This window comes from Cavia porcellus, unplaced genomic scaffold, assembly GCF_034190915.1.
Source record: "Cavia porcellus strain 051 isolate PalLab524CR breed Dunkin Hartley unplaced genomic scaffold, mCavPor4.1 scaffold_22, whole genome shotgun sequence".
NCBI lineage: Eukaryota > Metazoa > Chordata > Mammalia > Rodentia > Caviidae > Cavia > Cavia porcellus.
The window spans coordinates 43326042-43346306 of record NW_026947505.1 but is presented as its reverse complement, the minus strand read 5'-3'; the positions used below and the strand labels follow the sequence as shown (position 1 = coordinate 43346306).

Sequence of the window (20265 nt, the reverse complement as noted above, 5' to 3'; positions counted from 1 at the left end):
TATGTGCATAACACATCTTTATTCTTGTTTATGTCCCCTTCCCTTACTTCACATTACTTTATGCCAAGTACTATTCTAGGTACAGGGGTTACAACAGTGAACAATGTGCAGATCCCTGTGCTAATGAGACCCACATTTTGGGCCAGCAGTGAGGCAAGGAAGAACAAAAAATGAGCATAATCAATAAAAATAATGTATCAGCCTTATTCCCCTTCAGATGGCTACTTTCAAAGAGACAAAACAAGTAATGGTGAGGGTGGGGAGAAATTGGAACACTTTCACATTGCTGATGGATTACAACCTCTTTGGAAAACAGTCTGGCAATTCCTCAAAAAATTGAAAACAAGCATATGATGCAGCAATCCTGTTTCTGGGTATGTCTGTATTAAAAGAATTAAAAGGGGGGGCTTGGAGAGACAGTTGTACATCCATGTTCACAGCAACATTATTTACAATAGCTAAAAGGTGAAACTGTTCAGTGATGGATGAATAGACAACATGTAATGTGTACACACAATGGAATATTGTTGAGCCTTAAAAGAAAGAAATTCTCAAACATGCTACAACATGAATGAACCTGGAAGACACTATTCAAGAGAAATGTCAGTCACAAAATGAAAAAAGCTTTCAGATTTTCATGATTATAAGATTCCAGAGTAGTCTGATTCACATAGATGGAACGTGCAATGGTTCTCTACCAGAGACTGATAGAGAGAGAGGAATGAGGAGTTGTTCAAAGAGTTTTAGGTTTGGAAGATGAAAGAGTTCTGAAAATAGGCTGCACAATGTGAATGTACTTCACACTACTGAACTATACTAGAATGGTTAAGATGATAAATTTTATGTGTATCTCAACACAGTAAATAAAACTATGGGAAAGTAATAAATCGTCACAAAGTGCTAAGCACTATGTAAGACAAAGAAGTAGAGGGAAATAGGGAGTATAAAAATGCATCACTGAATCAAGAGGGTAGTTGGGAAGCTTCCTTGCAAAGGTGAGATTTGAGCAAGGGCTGGAAGGAATTGTCTCTTGGCTGTAACAATCTGTGCCTAAATTCTCAGTGTGTGGCAAACAATGCTGGGCAACAAACATATAGTGTGTTTCGGTAGAGTATACATCAGTGGACACGACTATTTCAACTTCATTGGAAAACAATCCAGGCACACAGGTAGCATTTATATAGGTCATAATCAGATGTCTCCTGAGACTTGAGGTTGTGTTATTGTGAAGATAAATGTTTATTCTTATATGTGGCCTTTTCTAAAATCAAACTATAACTTAGAAGTAAAAACCAGGTGCTTGATTTTTCAGTTACTCCTAAGTTTCTATGTTGTCATTTAGTCCAAGGAGTCATAGTTTCTTGGATGCTGAGAAAAACATTCTTTTCTACTATCAATTTTGCTTCTTTAGATCATCATAGAACTATAATTTTCAAACTTTTAGCTGGCCTTCCTGTCAACTCCTAACTAGGAAGGACAACTCAGGTGTCCTTAATTTCAGCTCATATGGCATGGAATGGTGAGCTACTTGTAAAACTTCTGTGACCCAGACATGTTTTATTAGGAATTTATAAAACCAGTATAAGCAAACAGCAACTTGCCATCATTTAAAACAATATTCTGCACTTATGAAAAAATTGAACTGATTTTTCCATATATCAATTTTTAACCGTACTTTTCTAGCTCTAATAAAAAAATTCAGTGATCATGTCTCTGTACTTTGGAGTGAGCAAGAAATCTCTCCTTCCCCACTCCTCTCACTGAAATTGGGAGGAATGAACATCTATGGATGGGCAGGTGCCTTTGCCACTCCCCCTACAAACCTCTCCCAGGCCAAGGATTTTGAAGCTACGCTAGTTGCCATTCAAAACACATATGATTGGTTGTGACTTTGCCAGATTAAAGCTGTAAAATATTTACTAAGGGTACATGGGAAAGAGAAACTTGTTCTCCATTCTTTGTATACTGCAGTGAAAAGCATCAGTTTGCTGAGAAAAGCACAACACCAATCTCAAAAATTCCTTCCCACTCCAGGTTTTGGTAACCTAGCCTTCCAATACTTGATTTCTTTTAGTTCTGAACAACAAAAACTATGTAAGAATATGTGTGTTCTGAGGATTGAATTCCAGATCATGTGCATGCTAAGCACATGGCGTTACTCTGAATTACACCCCAACTTTGAACAAAATTTTAATAAAATTATTGATATAAATGAAGTATCTTGGATAATTTAACAAGAAAGAGCAAGAATATTTTCCTTGTTCTTTATGCACAGGTAGCTACTTACAGTCATAGCTGGCTTTGAGCTCAGGGAACACACTTCCTATATCTCTAATTTCTCCCAGCACACAATGAAGAAGCTTGTTGTGAAGAAGCTTGTCTGATGACAGAGACAAGCTTCTTCACAACCACAATGCTGAAATGATAATGCATGGGAATTAAGCAACCATTAGGTGTATACTGTTATCAACAAGTATATATTATTAGGTGGTGACAGCAGTGCTTAGTACAAAAGAAGGAAAGTTTAGCAAGATTCAGTGGGCATTCACTGAAAGTCCACTCTAGGCAGACATCTATGTCAGGTTCAAAGTGAGGAGGAGAGGGAATTTAATACCATCAGCGCAGTACTTACTCTAAGAAACTCATGGCCTGCTAGAATCATGGAGAAAGAACCCAGACAGCTCTAGGACAATGTTATATATGGTAACATAATTTAATTAATGATAAACTAAAGACTATAGGAGTAGGATGAAGATGTCACTTTAACTGGATAAGGTAGCAGATCCCTCAAAGTTAGATCACAGCTTTGTGGAATAGAGATTGGGAGGAAATCATTTCTGGCAAATAAGCCTGAATAGACCTGGGAAAAGACTTGAAAAGGAATTCTCTTTTAGTCATATATCCAAGAAGATATGGACACTGCAGCCTTGTTTGTCATAGTGAAGAAGTAGAAACAATCTCCATGTATATTCAAAGGAGGATGGACAAATAAATTTTGGTATATTCACCCAATGGAAAATATTTAGCAGAGAACATTAATTGAATAGAAAATCACACAGGACTTGCTGTATAAAAAAACTACAAAACATATTAAATAAAAGAAGGCTACAGAATGTTGGTTACACACTTGAATAAAGGTTAAAGTATCTAAAGCAGTATATACTGTTTATGAATATACAATTTCATAATGCTTTTATGTGAAAACACTGAGAATGAAAATCTCCCAATTTAGGGCATGGTGACTACTGCTAGTGGGTTAGGAGGAAAGCTAGGTTTCCACTGTATACTTTATAGACAGAGACAGATGAATAGGGCAGGTGCACACTCATAGACAGATAGATTGATAGACATATACACACATATGTGTTAAGACCTAAGTAAATATGACTTGCTAAGATTTGACAATTGTTATATTATCCTTGAAATACCTCATAATTTTCAGATGAAGAACAAAGTCTTAGTGCATGTTTAGGAATAACAAATGATACAGATATGTGGATTTTTTTAACTCTAATAACATGACATTTTGGTAATATTTTAGGAACCAGGACTTTTGTGACACTACTTATTCCTCCCATAAGGGATATACCCTGACACATTCTTTCCACTTATTCTCTCTCATATGGTGTGAAATCAGATAGTGGAAGATGCCTGCTAATGTGGATTAGGGCCAGGTCACAGAAGGCTTCAGCTACCAGGCTCAGGAGTGTGAGCTTTGGTTGGCAGAAAGGAGAAGACCACTGGTGGCTTCTGGGGATGTTATTTTCTGAGCTGAACTTTAATAAAAAGCATAGCTACTAGGGCCAAAGATTAAAAGATCCAAGGTGAGTCAGGAAGCTATCACTAAAAGTGCAGCTGGGATAGTATATAAGTATGCAGAAGTTAAAAGAAGGCACAGGTTTGGATATGCATTAAGCAAAAAAGATTTAATAACTGGAGTCTAAGGGAAAGGGAAAAGAAAGGACAAATTTCATGCTTGACTTCAAGTCTTGGTGACTATCAAGTCTTGGTCATATCAATAACAGAACTAGGTATGTATAGCAGAAGTTTGTCTTTAAGCAAAATTTTTTTTTGAGACAAGATCTCACTATATAGTTCAAGGTGGTCTTGAACTCATTATGTGCCCAGGCTGGCCTTCTGCTCACAGTGATTCTACTGCTTCAGCCTCCCAAGTGCTGGGATTACAAGCATATGTCAGCATTGAAACAGTTTTCAATGTTCTAATGGAGAACTCCAGATGGATACATTAGGTCTTGATTAAGGTTAAAAGGCATGAAATCATAATGCTCTCATAATTATATGACTTCTCAGCACTGTACCCAGTGAAGGGAAAAAAATGAAATTAGCTCAACTATATAATTATAATCAAGGTGGAGCTAGGCAGGCTGGCCCAGCAAATGTATGGGGGTGGAGGGTAAGAAATGCTGGCTAGAGTAAAAGTGAAATGGCATTGGGTTAGGTCTGTGATGAGATGGCACTGGGACCAGATGAAGTGGATGGACTAAGACAGACGGAGGGTTTGGGTACTGGAGGGTATGGGGAGTACAAAGATCAAGGTCAGCAGGTGTGTGGAAGTATTACAGATAGAAGTCAGGAGTATTATAAACTGCAATCAAAAAGGAAGAATTTCAAACTGGAGCTCCTGGAGCAAATAAACTCAGAGAGCTAAGTAATTACTACCCTCATAGGAACTGCAGCCTAGCCAGGTGGGTAGCTATAATATAATGGACATGAAAGTTGTAGCACTACAGTAGTTCTTGGTGACTTATCTGAACTTGGTGACTGACTTTTCAAATGAAGCTCCTCTGTAGAATACCTAAAGAATGTTTTTTTGTTTTGTTTTGTTTTGTTTTTTGGTGGGGAAGTGAGGGTACTGGGATTGAACCCAGGACTTTCACAGAGTTACATTCCCAGACCTTTTTTCATTTGTTGAGACAGGGTCTCACTCAGTCAATCACTAAGGTGGCTAGGCTGGGATTGAACTTGTCATTTTCCTGACTCAACCTCCCAGAGTGCTGAGATAATAGGCATGTACCACCACACCTGGATATGACTAAGGGTTTTTAAAGCAGATCAACTCTAATAATTTTTTAATTAGATCAACTAACTGCAGATCAACTCTAATAATTTTTTAATTAGATCAACTAACTATTGATTATGAATTACTATTTCAAACTGTGAGGAAGGCCACACTGGGAAATGGGATGGGATCTTTCAGGGTACCTTTAGGTGATCCCTCATGGAATACCTTGGGAAAGGAGGCCCTGCACGGTGCTCATTGGTAACAGCCAGGATTCCTAGTCCATTATCAGCTCAGAGGCAAATAGACACCCTCTTGTCATCTAGCACTGCCTTGTCATTCCTAGCTGACCTTTACTGAGACTCAGTCAGCTGGCTGGACCCTTGTGATGCAGCGATCAGAGATAATGAGGTATACTATTGCTGGTTTGGTTTAAGGCCTTGAATAGATCCCTTAAATTCTCAGGGGCCTCAACTAGTCTCAACAAACTGTATTTTTTTCAGATTTTTTTGATACTGGAAATCAAACTCAGGACCTTATGCTGGCCAGGCAGGCGCTTGTGCCACTGAGCTATATCCCCAGCCCACAAACTATATTTTTTAAAAATGTCTTAAATAACTTTCTTATATAACTCAGTGAATTTCATATTTTAATGTAATGGAAGACACATATATAGCCAGTTACAGCATAATGCTAAGAGACTACAATGACTGAATGTTTGTGTGCCCCAAGATATACATGTTGAGATCCTAAGAAGCAATGTGAGGCTATTAGGGGCCTTTGGGATATGATTTGGTCATCAAATGATTGGATTTAATGCCTGCATGAGAGTAGAGAGCTAAAAGAGGCTTCTTGTGCCATGTGAGGACAGATCTAGAACACAGCCACGTGTGAAGTGAAAGTCTTCACCAGGCATCAGGTGTGCTGGTGTCTCGACGGTAGACTTCCCAGCTTCAAGAACTGTGAGGAATACATGTCTGCTGTTTGTAAACCACCTAGCCTATGGGATTTTGTTACAGCATCCTGCATGGACGAAGACACCAGGTCTAATGGGACATGATTAATTGTGCTTGAAGCTGCTGCATTTCACAGAAAAGGTTCTAGCTAGGACTGAACTGGAGTGAGAAGCAGACTTTGTAGGCATAGCAGTGTACAGTAACATTGGTGAGGCCAAGTAAGGAGCTTGTTCAGGGAACCAGAATACCCTATTCTGCCTTTTTCTATACAACAAGAAATTAGATCTCATTCTTTCCAATGTTGCTTTACATTACTTTTTTCTGCCTGGCCTCCCCATTTCCTAAATCTTTGCTTAGGCATTCTTGGGCACATGCATACCAATGGCAGGAGACGAAAGTCCAAAATACATTTCAGGAATTAGAAGTCCAATTAGAAATTTAAATATTGTTTTGAATGTCTGCCAGCCAGATGAACCACATACTGATAAACAATTTCCAACTCAAAGGTTTTTTTTTCCCCCCTTTGGAAAATACTCCACATTTTTATTATCTAACATCTTACGGCTTTTACTCTTAGAAGCAGGCAAAGAATACTTTTATTTTACTTTATCTTTAGATAATTATTATCTATTAATGAATTCTAAGGTAAAACTACCTTTACTCTGGTAGTTTGCTGACAAGAGAGAGAGATGAGTAAGTTAGCATTCTTGTCTGAAGGAACTTTCAGTTCCACAGACAAAAGACAGGCAGAAGAGACACAGCAGTGAGATAATGTGGAATGTTGTACTTACCGAAACAGATGAAATAATTACGTTGAGGGGAAAAGAAATCCAAATGTCCTGAAGAAGGCTTCCTGGGTAGTCAGATTTGAACTAGGCCTTGAGAATGTCTGAGTAACTAAGAAGAGCAAATAAGAAAGCCAGGTCTGGGGGCCCTCAGGAGAATGTACCTTATCAACTGCAGAAGGGTTAATGTTAACTTTGTTGTTATTACTGAATGCAGCAATCTACAAGGTGCTCTAAGTTCCAGCTCATTTGTTACTAGATTCTTCTGCTATACAAGGGCAATTCCAGGATTGATTTCCTGCCTATGGAAATCAGCAGCTGCCGTCAAGAGTTCACCTGGGCTGGCCCAGGTCCCTGGAGGTTTGCATATCCGTGGAAGCTTCTTGCCAGCTAAAGACTAGCTCCAGCTTCCGGGCTGAAGTCAAATTCTACCTAGTGAAGCCAGTCCGTACATTCTGATAGAAAGTACAGAGGGACTTCTATCCCTAGGCTTAATTAGCAGGCACCTCACACAGCAGAGTTTATCTGTACCCAAACAAGAAGTCTTGAAAGAAAAATAATCCTCAGGCAATTGACCTGTTGATTGGTGTTAGATTACTCACTGTGTTCTTCCAAATTTCCCAGCTCCTCGGAATTCTCCCACCTGACAGACAAAACACAGATGCTATTTTTTTCATGGGGTAGATGGTTTATGCGTCTGTAATGGATTGTTTTGCAAACAGTACCTGATCAAGCGAGATTAGTCAAGATGAAGGAGGAAAAGGAAGTAACAACAGTCAGGAATTCTAGCTAGAGTGTTCCAGATGAGCAAGAGAAAAAGGCACTCAGAGGAATTGTGCTCTGCTTATGTTTCCCTAGGAGCACTGCAGCAAATAAAGGTTGTCTTTTTATTGTTATGAATATAGTAGGGAGGCACAGAGGAAAGACTCAGAGGAGAGGTCACTGAGCTCAAAAGGTGACACACATTCCTGCCCTATCTGTGGCATGCAGGTGCACCTTACTTTTCTGATAGGCAAAGATCAGTCCGTGCCACAAACCCACAAGGTCTGGGATTGCTATGATTGAGTTGCTTATTAGGGCCTTTGAGGTTTGTGTGCCATGGGAAAAGTCTCTTGACAATATTGTATGTGATACAAGCTTTCCCAATCTAGGAGAAGAAGACTGCTGCATTAATACATGTGACATATTTTACTCCCTTTATATGTTTTACACCCATAACCATTAACTCATATTATAGCAAATATAGTCACTTTACTCTTAATAATTTTATTAGTATGGTATGCTAAATAGTCAAATTCAAAATCCACAGAATAATGCACACATATATGTATTTCTTTATAATGCTTGATTGTTATTTGAGGAGTAAAAGTTTATCAAAATTTTTCTAAATTGTTAAGACTATAAACCTTCAGATTAAAGAAGTTCAATGAAGCCCAAACAAAATAAAGTAAAAAAAAAAAATACAAAGTCATTCCCTATAGTTTATAAATAGATACAAATGATAAGATCAACAAGTAGCAAAGGCAAATCCCCAATAGTGATTATGAGGCCTGAAAGTCTAATTAGTAACATTCATTTTACCAATTAATAAGTTTTACTAATTTTTGCATATTTATACCAAAAGTCCTTCCTTATTTTCTTTCTTTCTCTCTCTCTCTCTCTCTCTCTCTCTCTCTCTCTCTCTCTCTCTCTCTCTCTCTCTCTCTTTCTTCTTTCATGGATACCAAGAACCAAACTCAGGACTTGGCACTTGCCAGGCAGGCACTGCACTGCTTAGCTATATCTCACCCCCCCCATCCCTATCTGCAGACTATCAATTTTTCCAATGTAAAATTAAGAGCTCATTTATTTAAAAAAGGTATTCTAATAACTGTATGTGCCCCAGAAGTAACATTCCCTATAACCCACCATCTAACAATAGCAGTAATGGGAAGGAGACCAAGAGACTGAGTAAGTGGGGAGGGAGAGGAAGAGAAGGGGGTATAAAAAGAATTAAGATGTGCCATGTAGAGCCAGGGTAGAGCTCAGCAACACAATGCCTGCCTGGCAAGCACAAGGTCTTGAGTTCAATTCCTAGAACCAAAAAAAAAAGCGCCATGTACATGTACCACCTCATCACAATGAATGTAATCATGTACTGCAAACATGTACCCATAAAAAACTTAAAAATAGCCATGTTATTCAGATTACATATACATCTATAATTTTTCTGTGCTGTATTTAAATGTTTACAAAAATAGGACATATACTTTTACTCTGCTTTTGCCTTGCAAGCATGTTTTTCATTTCTTCAACAAATCATTTTGAGCATGTCTGATGTGCAAGTCAGTCATTGTCTAAGTGCAGGGGAGGATATCACAGAAAAAAAGGTGGTGATCTAGATATGTCATGTGTATCTTTCCATAAATGTAAATAAACTTCATAATAATTTAATAAGTACATTATTGCATAGAATTCTATTGCATAGATATAGTGTGATTTACTTAATCAGTCTTTCATTTGGGATATTGAGATACCATCTATCACATTTTCTTGAATATAGGGGAAATATAAATTGATCCGTTGGTGAATGCAAATCCATGTTGAAATTATCTCTGCTAATACAATTCTACTGGTGGTGCTACTCTTTAAAATATGACTTTATAAACAGTGATTAGATTCTTGGCAAAGTGGCTACAAAGATCAGTCAGTGTGTGCCCAGCAGTCTCTCACGTGATGGATGACTGTGGAGGATCCTGGAGACAGCTGAAGTTTTTCTAATCCACTGCTGTCCCAAGTCAGGTCAGAACAGGGCTCTAGGCCTTATAAATGTACATCACGTTGCCATTTTGGCTGTTTTTGCTCCTTCTCAGCCATTTATGGTTGTGCAGTGATATGTGGTGCTGGCCTTCTGGGATATTTAGAAAGCATTTGTTCTCCCTTTGATGGGAATTGCTACTTTTTGTTCTCTGTCCAGCAGTCAGCAGGCCACCTTCCTGCCATGTGTTTTACTCCTTCACACACGAACATGAAGTAATGTCATGGAATCTGTTGGTGATCCCAGTACCCTGTTTGATGTTCAGTACAAAGCAAAACATAATCCAGGTGAAATATAAAACTGTATAATAGTAGAACTCATATAAATTGTACTTTCATTTTATGGAAATGGACACTGAGGTACAGAGAGGTTGAATGAGTTTTTAAAGTCACAATTAGCTATAGAGCTGAAACTAGAAATTAGGGCTTCTAATTTCTTTCTCTTTTTTGGGTTTTTGAGACAAGTTCTCACTATGTAGTTGGCCTTGAACTTACTGTATAGCCAGACTGGCCTTAGACTCATGGCAAATCTCCTGCGTAAGCCTCCTAAGCACTGATATTACTGACATGCCCCACCACACCCAGCCCTTGACTTCTAATTTCTTGTCCAGTGTTCATCCCAGGAAATCAGGTATGTCAAGTTTGTGCTAGGATCACATAGGGTCCTTGTCAGGGAACATCACTGCTTTGAACCTATATGGCCTCCAGTTAAAATGTCCTCTCTACAAAACTATACCAATGTCATAAATGTACAGGTTTTATTTAATTTTTCACTTTGTTTATCTGATGGAGGCTTTTAAATAGCATCTGTATGTAAGCAGAGTTCAGTAACCATCTTTGATGTTAGTATGCTTTCCACCCACAGGCTGATTTATGACTTCTGTCTTTAGGTTTATGATTGGAATGTCTCTCTGTGCCAGTTCCACAAAGCAGGCCCCATGGGCTGCATGTTAAATGAACATGTCCCATCAAGTTTATGATCAGACTTAGCTGAGCCATGGACTCTCTCAGACTGTTTGGCAGATTCCACTCGGATTTTCTGGAGGTCACATTTTCTTCTCCTAGAGGGTACCAACATCTGATTTACAAATAAACTCAGTTCCAAAGAACTGAGTATTGCAGTGAGAGCTGTTTTGTTAAGGCCGTCTGTAAACTATCTTTGCTAATGGACCAAAGCAGTGTTGCAGCAGCATATCTGAAATTGAGCATTATCAAAAAATAGTAAGGTTTAGTCTTAGAGTGTAGTTTTGGAGGGCACAGTGAGTAACAGCCCACCTCTGGAGTTAACTGCTTATGGTTAACTCTTAGAGCTACCATGTATTATGTACTTAATCTCTGTTTTCGCCTATGGAAAATAGAGATGATAATAACAATACTGGGTACCAAGTAGTTTCTGAGAAGTTTAAATGAGGTGATACTCTCAAATACCCTAAAATGCTGTCTGGCACATGTTAAAAACCATGTAACAGTTTGCTATTATTATTCTCATTCCATTCATTGTGACATCTTCTATGTGATAGGCTCAGTGATATATGATAATAATAAAAAAAAGGACTTCCAGCCCTTGAAGAATCTTGTTAAAACATGTCATACAAACCATAACATTCTAGGTATACAGTAAGAAAAGTACTATAATGGAGTAAAATAGTTAATTTTGTATACGCCTGAGTTTTTTGTCTCTCAAAACCAAAGGCTAGCTTTGAGGACAAAAGGAAAAATTTTGGAGAGTATTAGAAATAATAAGAAAGAAGCAGCTCTTGGTGAATGCCCACCAGGGGAAAGAAGTCCCACAGGCTTTCTCTGTCTTAGTGTCACATACTATGGGGGTGGGGAGTCTTTCAAATGAAATGAGTTCAAAAAGAAACTTGTATTTCTAGTATTTTCTCAAAGTCTCCTTGAAGTCAAAGTCCCAGTTAGTAAGGGGCTACTGACTAACACAGTGGTACCTTCTTTCTGGGAAGAAAGGCCCTTATCTCACTCTTTATTATAGTTTTTACCCTTTCTCTTGTGTTCATCTTTCCATATTTAAGCTGGTTGGCTGCTTTAGTTTTTTTTTTTTTTTTTTTTTTTTTTTTTTTTTTTTTTTTTTTTTTTTTAAATTTAAGGAGAAAAAGAAAAAAAAACAGAAAAAGGGTACAAGTAATACAAAATTTAAAAAGTAAACAGTAAGAAATCACTAATTCATAGATTACATATTCTCATCTTAGAAATAGTTGTTCAAGTTACAAAATAGAAGTATATAAAGTGGACTTTCAAACAGTGAGAGTGCAGTTTGTTCAGTGATCCAAAAAAACTCAGTAATATGGTTATCTACCTTATACACTTATGCAGTTTTAACCTTTAGAGCTCTTTCTTTTCTTTTGTACAACGACAATTACACATTTTGGGTGCTGCTTTAGTTTTTAATGGTGGGTTATTTTCCTTCCTGGGACTCTGTAGTTGCATTCTCATAATAACGAAGCTACTGCATTCTCCCTTCTGAAGTGGTCCTGCCATAAGGAAGGGGGTGAAGCTCACTCTGGCTTCATCCAGCTAAAGAAGCCAGTGTAAGGGAGATGGCAGTCAGGGATTTTCTTCAGAAAACTAATCTAAGTAGACCTTGGCAGAGTTGACTTAAATAAAAATATTATAGGCAGTCAGACAGGGATAGCCCCTTGAGGAAATCAGAACAGAGGATAAAACACATTACAACTGTGGCCAGCGGTGCATCTGTTGGAGACCAGGCTTCAAGATAAATGACCAAGGCTACATACTTCGCCCAGGGGATAATTGATTATCACCTGGTTCAATAAAATCTAGATACATATCAGTCACCCAGATGGGTGGCAAGGACCTCTAATCCATCCCTTCCTAAAGGGGGGGGGGGACACGGTATTGTTCTTCCTATGTACACTTGTTACATGACCTGCTTAAGCAGCTATACTTATAAGCTGACTGGTTTATTGTAATTTTGACCCATGTTGTATCCACCTTGTGATTTTGTACCCATCTTGTAATTTTGATCTTTAAAACTTTCTTTGAAAAGTGAGCTCATTGGCATTTCACTTTCGGAACTCCTCCTGTCTCTCAGGAGCTATCATTCTCAATAAACCCTTCCTACTCTTAACCTCTGATGTTCTTTAGAATTCATTCTCTTTTTTTTTTTTTTTTAATTTTATTTAAGGAGAAAAGAAAAAAAAAGGAGAGAAAGGGTACAAGTTATACAGATTTGCAGAAAAAAAAATGAACAGTAGGAAATTACTAGTTAATGGATTACATATTGTCATCTTAGAAATAATTGTTCAAGTCACAAAATTAAAGCTTGTAAAGTGGACATTCCATCAATGATACTGCAAACAGTTCTGTTCAATGATCCAATAAAACTCTGTGATACGATATTCTATCTTATACACTTAAGTATACATGCAGTTATATAGTTTAGAGCACTTTCTTTTCCTCTCTTTTGTACAATGACTATTACACATTTTGGGTTTCATTGCTCTCACGGTTCTTATTACTTTTTTTGGAAGAGAGTAAAACCAAATGTGACATAACAGAACAGAATCAGTCAAGTCAAAAGGGTGGACATAAGAGATAATGTGAAAACATAATACAAGGTGATCAACAGTGGTTACTATAATGCCTCCCTCTATCTCTAATAGAATTGCCTATACCATTAGTTATAATACAATTGAACAAAACAGTAAAGGACAAAACCAAACCATTGGAGACATTGTAGGTCTTCAAAAGTAGATAAAAGTCAACGAGAATGGGCGTTATAATGAATCTCATTATCTTCACAGCTGATGCCTAAATTTTCAAACCTGATACTATCCAGCAAAACAGAATAGGGGAACATCAGTTAAAAACCAGATGGTGAGAGTAATACAGGGCTTTAAATCGAGGTAATGGAAAGTCAAAGTGGGTTACTATAATATATCCTGTTATTTTTTTTCCTTTAATTAAAAGGATAAAAATTTTAAAAAAGTATTAAAAAAGTAAATAATGGAGTGGAGATTGAGATAAAAGAGGGCATAACAACGAAACAGCACAGATCAAAACATAACCATTTAAGCAGAATAGTGTTTCACCACCAGATAATCCTGACCTAAAAGTAGTTACCATATTGTCTCTTTCCTTGAAATCCTTGAGTACAACTTCGTATACTGTAGCATTAAGTATATCAAAACAATGTAAAACCATTTAAGAGAATGACAGCATTACAGAGTATTTAGAATCGACTAACAGAAAATGAATAATGGTTTCTGTATAATCTCCTTGTCTTTAAAAGGTTTTTGCTTATACTATCGTACATAATAAAATCCAGTAAGATACAACCTATTTAGACCATTGGAGACAGAAGGACAAAAGCTAGATGAGACTTCAAAACAAGATGATACTAAATCAGTATTACCTATTAAGATGTCATTTTCTCCAAAATAGCTGTTCCTATCATCCAATCTTCTCTGCCTCATTTCTGTTGAGCTCTTATTCTGTCAGTAGCTGTCAGTTTGTCTTCTTCACTTTGTTCTCTGCTCCATTAGTTGTGGCCTCCACTATTTCTGGATTCTTTGTATTTTTCTTTTTTTAGAATATCCTGCAATACTCTCTGTAGAGTTGAATTGGTGGTTGCAAATTCCCCCAGTTCCTCTTTATCCTGGAAGCACCTTGTTTTTCCATCAATTTCCAGGGACAGTTGTGCAGGATATCTCAATCTTGGCTGGAGATTATTATCTTTCAAAGCTTGAATTATTTCCCCCCACGCTCTTCGTGATTTGATGGTTTGTGCAGAGAAATCTGCTGTAATTCTGATGGGTGCTCCCTTGTAAGTGGTCTGTTTCTTGTCTCTGACAGCTTTTAATATTCTGTTCTTGTATTGAATTTCTGGAATTTTTATTATTATATGCCTGGGTGTTGCTCTGTTTGGGTTGTAGGTAGCTGGGGTCCTGTATGCCTCATACATCTGAGTATCTTTACCTTTTGCTAAATTAGGAAAATTCTCCTGGATTATTTCTGTGAGTAGCTTTTGTAGTTCATTTGTTTGTGTCCCTACTTCTTCTTTTATGTTCTTAATCCTTAAGTTATGGATCCTCTTATCATCTTCTTGTCTTTGTATTATTGCTTTTTGTTTCTTTGTTATTTTTAAGAAGTTTTTCATTTCATTCTCCCATATTACAATTCTGCCCTCCAGTTCAGATAGTCTGTCCTTAGTTTCTTTCAAGCTGTTATGCCAGTCTTCGATAGACTTCTTAGTTTCTTGGTAGTCCCTTTGAACCTGCTTCACGTATTCTATGCTTTCCCTGTTTTCTCCATCAAACAATTCTCCCCTCTTTTTCTGTTCTTCCATTCCACCATCTGTTTTTTCTTGGGTGGGGCTTAGCATTTCTCTAACTATTCTGCATACTTCTAGCTTCAGGTCGTTGATAACTTCATTCCTGAATTGGTCTATGAGGCTCTCTATATGGTGCTTTATGTGTATTGGTGTGGTGTCCGCTATTGCCTGTTTCTCAGAATTGGAGGCCGAGGAGCCTTTCTTGTTGCTGCCTCTTCCCATATTCTCTGTTCCTTATATATGCAAGCTTATATGAGAGGCCCAGCTTCTCTCCCTGTCAGCCACAGCCTGATCGAATTGCGCCGGTTAGGTGTTCCCACTCACCGCTGCGCACCAGGCAGCCTATGCGGGGCCTGCCCCTCCGGGCCTCCGTCGGGCTCTGGGATCTGGATTGGGCCAGCCTACGGGGTCCGCCGGCAGCGTCACGCAGGCCAGGCACTTTTCACCAATCCCGCCCGAGAGGGGAATGTGTGGCTGGAGTCGCCAGCGCGCCCTGCTCCCGCAGGACTGCTCGGGCCCAGAAAGTCCGCTGGAGTCAAACTGTGGTGGAGTGTCAGTTTCTCTCACTCACCTCGCCACAAGTCAGAACATGCCTCCCTGCCCGTCCTGTTTTCGACTCCGTTCGCAGAGCTTCTGCGCGTCTCTCTCCTTGCCGAGCCAATGTAGAGGCAGCCAGCCACTGCACGGCGGGAAACCCAAATTGCGGCTTCCAATGGCGCAGGGTCCAGCCTCAGCAGCGAGACTTTTCTGTTCCAGTTTTAGCACCAGGACTGCATTCCAAGTTGGTTTCTCTCAGCTGAGTTTGTTCCTGAGACAGCAGAGCATAATTCCACCTGCTTATGTCTCTTTAGTCCGCACCATACCTGGCTTCTGAGCCTAGTTTTTCAGAGAGCCTCCGGTAGTTGCTGTTATCTGTCCGCCATGTTCTCCCGGAAGTTCCTCTCATTCTCTCTTTTTTTTTTTTTTCATTTTTATTGGTACCAGGGATCAAACTCGCGACTGCCTGCTTGCAAGGCAGGCGCTTATGTCCCTGAGCTAAATCCCCAGCCCCCCCCCTTTTTTTTTGTCTTTTTTTTTTTAATCGGTACCAGGGATCGAACTCACAACTGCCTGCTTGCAAGGCAGGCCCTTATGCTGCTGAGCTAAATCCCCAGCCCCCATTCTTTGATTTTTGAAGAATACAAACTCAGAATCTCTTGACATGTGGCAGGTTGGAAGTTACGTTTATTTCCCACTATGTCTTTTGGCAGCTCCACCAAGATAATCAGGAGGTGAAATTCATGGATTCTGCCTTTGCTTCATGGATTCTAGACTGTGACTTGTTTAGATAATCAAAAACTGTTATCCTTGTTTGTTAGTTACTTATGCCTTGAATTTTGAATGCTTAGGTCTTGTTTGTTTTGTCTTTTTTTGAGACAGGATCTCACTATGCTGTTCAGGCTGGTTTTGAGATCACTTTGTAGCCCAGGCTGGTCTTTCAAAGATCCTCCTGCCTCAGCCTTTCAAGTGCTGTGATTACAGGAGTGCGCCACCACACCTAGCTATTGTTTTTTTTTTTTAGACCATCTTTTTGTTGTTGTTGTTGTTAAAATGGTAAATCTGAGAAAGATTGTTTCTTTGATAGGATATGTTACTTTTGCTGGCAAAATCTTCTGTTTCTGTTTTTGTATATGCTACATTTAGATTTACCTAGTTGCTGAATTTATTGGCAGTCTTTGCTTGACCTGTTTGACTTCTTTTTGACTATTGTGGGTTTGTCCTCAGTTGTAGGGAAAAGTAAGGTTAGAGTGACTCCTAGTGGACTTGGATACTAACCAAAATGTAAATTTATAAAATTCTATAAAATGGGTCTTTTTATGATATATAGTATTTAAAAAAATATACATACCTATAAATAAATCATGGAACCCTGCCAGTCAAGGCAGTAGGCCAGCAACCATTCTTAAGACTTGGAGGACAGATTTCACCAAGACAGTCTGGCCTGATCCCTCCTCTATATTCCAGAGGGAGTGTTTCCTTTCAGGTCTGATCTTCCACTGGTGAGCAAAAATCTTAGCTCTTTAGATTCCCCAATCTCATCTTTTCAGGCTGAGAGTGATGACTCATAAGCAAATTGTCTTTTTTTTTTTTTTTTGTCTTTTTCATTTTTATCAGTACCAGGGATTGAACTCACGACTGCCTGCTTGCAAGGCAGGTGCTTATGCCGCTGAGCTAAATCCCCAGCCCCCCAAATTGTCTTAATAATTTATCTTTTTCTGATCTTATTTCTGATGATTTAAAAGTACAATTTTCCTCTTCTCTTGTTAACCTATTTCTCATATCCATCCTCAATAGGAAATTACTTCCTCCCACCCACCCTCCTAAAGAGAAAAATGATGCTATGTAGTTAAATGTCTTGGGCATGGTCACACAGTTAATTAAATAAAGCAAATATTGACATCCAGATTTCATTTATTTTTTCTACTGGTCTTCATTCAGTAGATAATCTTTTATATGCCAGACAGTATTTAAAAAATAGGAACTTCTACACTAAATAATCTCTGTCCTTAAAGGAGCTGGCAGCAAATGGTGATGTAAGGGAATAAATCAATCATCATGACTGCAAGAAAGAACAAGCAGAAGCAAAACTAGATACTACAGAGCTGGGAAGAGCTGTAATCCCCTCTAAGGGTTAAGAAAGGCTTCCTGAGCTGGTTGTGATGGCACATTCCTGTAATCCCACAACTCAGGAGGCTGAAGTAGGAGGATTGGCCAGTTTGGGCAACATATTGAGTCCTGATACTTTGTCTCAAAAAGCCAAAAGAAAAGGGGAAGGGGAAGGCTTCCTGGAAGAGTTTGTTCCTGAGGGGCTGTTGAATGTGAGCTAGAGTTGCTGGGAGGAGGCACTGCGGAATAATTCTCAGCATTACAAGGCAGGCCTCAGGTCATAGAAACTGGGTTGGGGTAGTATAGACTGACTAAGGAGGCTAGAATAAGAAGGTCAAAAGAGAAAGGTCATGTTTGCATGATAAGGATTACAAGTTTCCACTGTAGACAAACTATGGTGAGTTTGGGAATACCACAGTTGACAGAGATGGTGGGAATAAAAAACAGAGGCAGAGCCAAAAAGGAGGCATTGACTAGCTGTGGAAGTCCTGCAGAGCTCAAGGGAAATAAGCATTTAAATCCGCCAAAATTTTCAGGGTAGAGAAGTGATTCCCGTTTTCCTTCTGTAACATCAAATCTGAGATTTTACTGATGCCACTGCCTCATTCAACTCTTCTTCCTCATCATTTCTCTTCTGCTTGTGGACCCACCAAGAACTCAATTAATTCCCACGTGCATACTGTCAGTGGATAGGAGCCAAGTATTTTTGACCTTTTATATGCTCTTTCATTGCCTGCTACTGATGAAATCAAAATATCACTCCCCATACTAGGCTGGTGTCTCACAAAGTCAAAGAATGAAAGCACAGACAAAAGCAGTTAGGAGGAATCCTTATTAGATGTATAAGAAAGAAAAAAAGCTCCCAATAGTTGGAAGGGGACCTTAATAAAGGTTGCCAGAGTGGACTGTCTAGGGTCTTTTATGTTAAGGTGGCCAGGTTTCTGTCCTTAAGGAGTGACGGCAGGTTTAGCCTATAGAATTTGTCTATGCTCACAGACCAGGTAGTGGCCACACACTGATCACACACTGTTTGGCCACTCAGGAACCATGCTGTGTAATAGAAGAAAGTAAAAGAGGAGGAGGATCAGCCTACAATGGCCATTTCCCGTGTTGTTACATTCCTGAGCTCAGTGATCTGTATGGCTTGAGTTAACCCTTAAACTTGTATACCTGCTATTTTCTTTTAAGGCTGATCAGCTTAACACCATCTTAGTAAAAGACAAATGTCTTTTACTGGTTGCCTACTTATAAGCTAATAGGCTATACTGCCTACCACAAAAGGGAGCCACTTATTTTAGTGAAAAGGAAAATGGATTTATTCTAAGCTAGCTCCAAGGAGATGGAGGGGCCTGTCTGGTTCAAATCACCATCTCACGGGTGTGTACAGGTGTGTTAGGGTCTTTCATAGCAGGAACAGTGCCGGGAGAAAAATACAGTGAGACAATAGTTATGTCCAGGTTTATTCCTTCCCTTTCTGAACCCAGATCTCTCTTTGCCTTGCCTGAGGAAATGAAATTGGATTAGACCTCTTGGTGTCAGCCTGTGCATATTCTGTCTATTCATCCAGACTGAGGAAAGGTGGGGGTAGCTAGGTGTTTATGTCCTAGGCCTGGGAAAGGCTGGGGAAGTCACTTAGCACTAAAAGAAAAAAATGTAACTTCTTTTTGTTATGGGATCAAACTCACGACCATATGCCACTGAGCTAAATCCCCAGCCCCAAAAATGTAATTTCTAAGGTTACATTTTGTGGTGCTACACCAGGAGGTCCCCTGAGGAGCTAGGCACCTCAAGTTGGCTTATGCAGGATCTTGACTTACTGAAAATGCAGTAAAGCATTTCAGGATGTATCAGGGAGAGGGACAGGCTGATTTATTACATAGATTTAGAAAGTAAGGCAGAATGGGAAGGGACTTCATTTTGAGGACCTAAAGGGACAGTGCTTTGAGGAAGAATAAGGCCAGTTTTTTCAGAGGGGCTCAGGTGGGCTATGGAATGGTTTTTTGTTGTTGTTATTATTGTTTTTAAATTTTATTTAAGGAGAAAAAGAAAACACAGAAAAAGGGTATAAGTTATACAGAATTTCAGAAAAAATAAACAGTAGGAAATCACTAGTTAATAGATTACATATTGTCATCTTAGAAATAGTTGTTCAAGTTACAAATTTAAAGCATATAAAGTGGATATTCAAACTGTGAGACTGCAAACAGTTCTGTTCAGTGATCCAACAAAACTCAGTAATATGGTTATGTATCTTATACACTTAAATATACATGCAGTTAAATCCTTTAGAGCACTTTATTTTCCTCTCTTTTGTACAATGACAATTACACATTTTGGGTTTTATTACTCCCACAGTTCTTATTACTTTTTTTGAAGAGAATAAAACCAAATGTGACATAACGAAACAGAGTCAGTCAAATCAAAAGGATGGACAAAATACATACTGTAAAAACAAAATACAAGGTGATCAACAATGGTTACCATAATTCCTCTTGCTATCTTAAAAAGAACTGCCTATATCATCAGTTATAATAAAATTGAACAAAACAGTAAAGAACAAAACCAATAAAACCAAAACACTGGAGACATTACAGGACTTCAAAAGATAATAGTCAAACCAAGAATGGGCATCATAATGAATCTTATTGTCTTCACAGTTGTTGCCTATACTCTCGAACTTAGTAGTATCAAGCAAAACAGAATAGAGTAAAATCAGTCAAAACAAGATGGTGAGAGCAATGCAGGGTTTCA

At 38.7% G+C, this 20265-nt stretch overlaps 1 protein-coding gene across 4 annotated transcripts in view; it reads left to right on the top strand.

Annotated features, from left to right (window-relative positions):
- Paqr8 (progestin and adipoQ receptor family member 8) overlaps positions 1–20265 on the top strand; it is a 48853-nt gene that overhangs the window by 20244 nt on the left and 8344 nt on the right. The window lies entirely within an intron of this gene.